The sequence below is a fragment of the Corvus brachyrhynchos genome, unplaced genomic scaffold (genome assembly GCF_000691975.1).
Source record: "Corvus brachyrhynchos isolate BGI_N302 unplaced genomic scaffold, ASM69197v1 scaffold661, whole genome shotgun sequence".
NCBI classification, from domain to species: Eukaryota; Metazoa; Chordata; class Aves; order Passeriformes; family Corvidae; genus Corvus; species Corvus brachyrhynchos.
Genome location: NW_008236246.1, coordinates 140300 through 145890, shown reverse-complemented (window position 1 = coordinate 145890; position 5591 = coordinate 140300). Strand labels below are relative to the sequence as shown.

The 5591-nt window shown below is 58.8% G+C and overlaps 1 long non-coding RNA gene across 1 annotated transcript in view; it reads right to left on the bottom strand.

Moving 5' to 3' along the window:
- LOC108449799 overlaps positions 1 to 4414 on the bottom strand; it is an 11421-nt gene extending 7007 nt beyond the window's left edge. Inside the window, exon 1 of the long non-coding RNA XR_001866099.1 lies at positions 4033 to 4414. This is a non-coding gene — a long non-coding RNA (uncharacterized LOC108449799). The remainder of the gene's footprint in view (positions 1 to 4032) is intronic.
- Between the last annotated feature and the right edge of the window lie 1177 nt (positions 4415 to 5591).

Here is a 5591-nt window from a genome sequence, read left to right as displayed (position 1 = left end):
CACGTGCACCCCGAGGGCAGACTCTGGTCGGCAGGGCCTTGGCTGCGGGCCCCGGTGCGGGGGGGGGGTGCGGGACCCCCAGAGCCAGCCCCGCTCCCCCGGCCATGGCAGCGTGAACAGGGACAGCCCAGCCTGCAACAGCCCCTTCAGAGCCACTTTGTACACGCTAACTGCACCTGACAAGGGAGAGAATCTGCCCGGCGGCACTGCCGTGTCACGGAGGAGGAAACGCGGTCTGGCACAGCAGGGACACCTCCCGCTTTTCCAAGGGTTAATTTTCAAACATCCTTGGACAGGCAAGGCCCAGCCTCCCCCCGGGCAGAAGCAAAGCAGGCCTATGCAAAGCTCCCACCCCTCCCATGGATTCAGCAAAATCCTTTCACTCTGCACAAGCAAACATCAGCTGTGTGCAGCCGACAGGCTGCCCTGAGCAGCACCGACCCACGGCAGCTTTCCCAGGAGGCACAAAAGCTGCTGCACTTTTCTTTGGACCGAGACAGAAAACTGATGCAACAAGGCTGTGAGCTTCAGCACCTCCAAGGAAACAAGCCCACCCCTGAGCAGGTGATCAAGAGAGATAAGGTGAAGAGGAGGGGGTCACAGCCACCACCTGCGCGGCCCTTCCCTGTGTCCGTCACCCTGGGGAAGCACAGGCAGCATGTCGCCATGTGCTGGTTCTGGGTACACTCCCGTACACCCCTGCCCAGCGGGCACAGATTCCCTCCCAGCCATGTGGTTTTACTGGCTCAGCTGTCCTGGGGTGTGGGGAGCAGGGCTGGGTGGCCACGCAGGGCACCCCTGTGCCCAGCTCCAGCGCTGGTGGCACGCACAGCCCTGGTGGCACGCACAGGCACCGCAGGGTCACTGTCACGGGGCCTGTGCACTCCCACACCAGTGCCCAGCACCCGAGCATCCCAGCGGGACTGCCCACGGACCCAGGGATGCCACTGGCGTGCAGGGGCTGCTGTCCCATGCCCACACCACTCCATCCAGAGCCCAGACAAACCTCCCTCTCCTTCACCTGCCTCCTCTGCTCATGGAGATGCCCCTGGCTCAGAGGCTCAGGTGATGCCTTAGGTCTTAACTTCTATATTTTTCAAATCCTGTACTGCCTAGTGTGTAACTCTGAAGTTTTGTGTGGCCTGTTAGCTGCTGTCCTCTCATGCTGGTCAGGCATAACAAACCCTCTCTAGGTTTGCTCTCCAAGGACACCTTGATTGTTCCAGGCCCCAAAATGTGAAAGCTAAAGCCTGAGAAGAGGAGGGGCAAATTGGGGTAATTATATCATTAACTGAAATTATAATTGGAGAATTAACCCTGATGTGCAAATGGACCAAACTTATAAAAGTGTGAAGAACCCATGACCCAGCGTCCATCTTGGGTGGAGCCCCTTGGAGCCTTTACACTCCCAGGGTGTACCTTTGAAGGCCCTTCAGATAAATACCTGCTTTTATTCTCTTAGTCTTGTCTAGCCTCTGTTTTCAGGCAGCCACTTCAAGGCATCACAGGAGCCAGGGCAGACCAAGAGACCCATGAGAAGGGCTCTCTCTCTCCAGCAGGACACATGGGTACCCCAACAGAGAGCTGACCCCGGAATGGACTCCAATACCAGCAGCTGCTGGCCCCAGCTGCAGACACAGGTCACACAGGGGATCTGTGGGATTCTCTCCCCACGCTGGCACAGCCTCCACGGCCCTGCTCGTTCTCTGCTGAGCCCAGTGATTTCTCTGGGTACTCCACGCTGCTTCCAGGTTTATGTGCTTGGATTTCTCTTCTCCCAGCTCAAGGGGTGTCGATAGATGCCCGGCAGAGATGCGCAGGCAGGTGCAGGAGCAGCCAGCTTCCCACACATCCTGAAGGAGGAGTATGGCTCCAGTGGCCCCAGCAGCCAGGGCTGCGCCCAGGGCTGCACCCCGTGCCTGCTGCGAGGGAGGAGGGAGGATGCAGCCACCACAGGCAGTGGCACTCGGCACTCCCCAGCCTGCCTGTGCTGACACTGCCAAACAAAGCCCCTGCACTCCCCATCAGCCCCAGAGCAACCCTCCTGCCCTGGGAGAGGCCGCAGCCCCGGGGCTGCTGTGCAGCCTCTGAGCTCTGGCCATTTTGGGATGTGAGACACTGCATCAATTAGGATCATTCTCAGAACGCTTCATTAATATACCAGCAGTGGGAGCAAGGCCTCCCCCAGCCCTGTTTGCTTCTGCCCACAAACAACATCTCCCCATCACGCTCCTGCAAGCAGAAATCCACGCCAGACTGCGCCACGACCTCCTGCCACACAGCTCTGCCGGTGCCGGGCTGGTGTGGACAGTCTCTGAGCCACAGACACTGCCCCGGGCTCACAAACATCCCACAGTGACCCACATTGTCACCACCCCGTCATCACAACCAGCCAGCCTGCCCTGACAGGTCGGCGTGACGCTGCCTGGGGACAGGCGCTGGGACGTGGTGGCACACGGATGAAGGCACCGCTGGCTGGGCTTAGGAAGGAGCCCTGCACTGCTCCAGCTCCCTCAGATTCAGACCAGCACCTTGCAAACCTGCTGATGGGTCCAGCCAAGGGACAAGGACTCGTAGTGTCCAGAGCAGGAGCACACACAGGGCAGGGAGCACTGCTGGAGAGGAGCCCAGGAGACACGGAGGAGTCCATGGACCACGCCAGGGACCAATCCATGGACAACACCACCGTGGCCTTCCCATGCCTGGCCAGGGTGGGACTGAGCTCCAAAGCTCCATCAGCAGCATGGAGGTGGCCAGGAGTGCTGACAGTCACCCTGTCCCCAAAACAGGGGGAGCTGCACCTTCTCTACATGCCTTCCCTTGGTCACGCCAGGTCAGCTGCATTTCTTACAGACGGGTCTCACACCAGACCAAGGTGACAAGCAGGGATTTACTCATCCCATGGAATTCCAGAATGGGATTGGAAGGGACCTCAAGGCCCAACTCGTTCCATCCCCTGCCATGGGCAGGGACACCTTCCACTAGAGCAGGATGCTCCAAGTCCCATCCAGGCTGGCCTTGGACACTTCCAGAGATGTTATGCTACCATGGCCACCATGCCCTACCAGCAGGAAGCATTCCTTGGTTCCCTGAAGAACAGCCCTAGGGAATTTGCAGAGGTAACAGGGATGTGCATACCCAGAGCCAGCTCAGCCCTCACAGGAGGCTTCTCTTGTTCTGGCCAGCTCACTCCACAGGACCTTCATCTATCAGGACTTGAGTAAACCTCCTAAAGGGAAACATTGCTGAGAATTCGGGCTGGAATTTTCCCCTGCCAAAGTTCACCATCAACATTAGTCTGTATCCTTGTCAAAAACGGCACCTTCCCACAGTGAGCAGCAGCCCCAGCTGTCCAACCACCCCTCTCCCACCTCGAGCCCTTTGCCACATCCCTCTCAGCATCACCAAAGCAGAGCCCCAAAGCTTTGTCAGGCACCACGAGCCCCGCACTCCGCAGGGGGCTGCCAGCACAGACACTGCCAGCCCCAGAGTGCTCCTCATTACAACACCCGGCTGCTTCCCTCCCGCACAGAGCAGCGCTTCCCACGGCATCCAGAGAGAAAAACCTGCAGGACCCCCCCGCCAGCACCGCGGCCCTTCATGTGTGGCCACCTGGGGATGGTCCTGTCGGGCTGGGCCGGGGGCTGGTCCACCCCCTGCCCTGCCTCCAGCCCGGCCAGGATGTCTCGCTGCTGGCACTCGCCCCAGCCAGGCCGATTAGCTGATTACAAAGCGGAATGTGTCATTTCAAACACACAATCAGATTTCCCGGCCCTTCTGCCCATAACAAAATGTCTCGTGAAATGGCTCATTCTGTTCTCCCATAGAAACGTGTTTCCCTTCAAAAGCCTGATACGAGGAGAGGAGGGGGAAAAAAAGGAAAAGGCAAAGCTAAAAATATCATCCGAAAGATACCATGACAGCAACAGATTCACAGGAAAATGAGGTGGGAAGGGGGCTGTGAATGTGTTAAGATCCTGTTTAATCTCTCCCCAGCCACCTAAAAAAATTCACCGAAGGCAGAAACGATACCTCAACATTTCCTTTGTGCGAGAGCTGACTCCACCCTGTGTTTTCCTCTCCATCTGATGCTCGGGGAAGGATACCAGCAGACATCTCCGCTGCTGCCAGGCAGCGAGGGGCCCCGGCAGTGGGTTAGTAGGAGCAGAGGGAGGAAGGAGCCGGTGGGAGGAACCTGGCAGCAGGGCTGGGCTGTGAATCCCCATTCAGCACCGCCTCAGACGCAGGATGCGCTTTGCACTGGCGCAGCACCTGCTCCTGTCCCCACCCCAGCCCCTCGCCGAGGAGCAGCGGCCCTCAGGTCCCAGGAGGGCTTGGGGATGGCAAGACCCAGTGAGGAGGGCCCAGGGTCCAGTTACAGCTGGTGGGCAGCAGGCTGGGCACTGAGAGGGGGATGGAGCAGATCCCGACCTGTGGCCACATTTCACTGCCACAAAGAGGCCAAGTGCCTGACTGAAACTGCTGACCTGCTGGCAGCCACAGATCTGCCGCTTCAGCCTCATTTGTCTCATGTTCTGAGCACAATAGGTCAGCCCAGTGTCCCCTTGGCGCCGTGATCCCGCCAGGCCCGGGGTGCTGTGCAGCTGCTCCCGGCCACGGCAGCTCCTGCGTGAGGCCGGCCCGGCCCGGGGCCCTGCTGAGCCCGCAGGGAGCCAGGATTGCCCTGCAGGGGACAAGACATAGACCATCCGCAGGAGATGGAGAGAAAATCCCCTTCCAGAGCATTATCATCCAGATTTTAAGGCTCTGTCTGCTGCTCCCACACCTGGGGAGGGTGCAGGAGTGGGCTCAGGGGCGCACACACACCTGTCAGGATACTGACAACTCTGAGCTGCATCCAGAGCCCCCTCAGCTGTGTACTGGGACAAGCAGACACAAGAATTTGTGCCAAATCACCCATCCAGGGCTCTGGGATGTCTGTCCCATTCCACACAGTCCCACCACTCCCTGCCCAGTGCAAGGAGAGCAAACCTTGATTCCTGTCCCAGTCATACCAAATTTCAGCCCAACAGCTCTTCTTAGGACTGGATATTAGGGAGAAATCCTTCCCTGTGAGGGCAGCCAGGCCCTGGCACAGGGTGCCCAGAGCAGCTGTGGCTGCCTCATCATTGGAAATGTCCAAGGCCAGGTTGGACATTGGGGCTTGGAGGAACCTGGGACAGTGGAAGGTGTCCCTGCCCATGGTAGGAGAGTTGGAATGAGATGAACTTTAAGGTCCCTTCGCACCCAAAGCCACGATTCTATGGCTGCACACATCCCCAAAGAGTTCATCCCCTTGGAGCAAGGCAGGCCAGAGGGAGCAGCTGTCCTCCAAGACAAGGGCCATCCATGGGGCCAGGGGCCAGCACCCAGCTTTGCACCAGGGACACGCTGTGTGGGGGAGAGCTGCTGCAGGAAGCAGCCACTGCTGCCACACTGGAAAACGTGGCTGCCCAGATTTCCTCCTCTTCACTTGAAGACACACTTAGGTCCTGGACAACCCACAAGCTTCCACTCAAGGGCTGGAAGGAGAGGAAGGCTGGATCTGCAGCCACAGGGAAGCACTGCAACACGTCCCCATCAAAGACAGT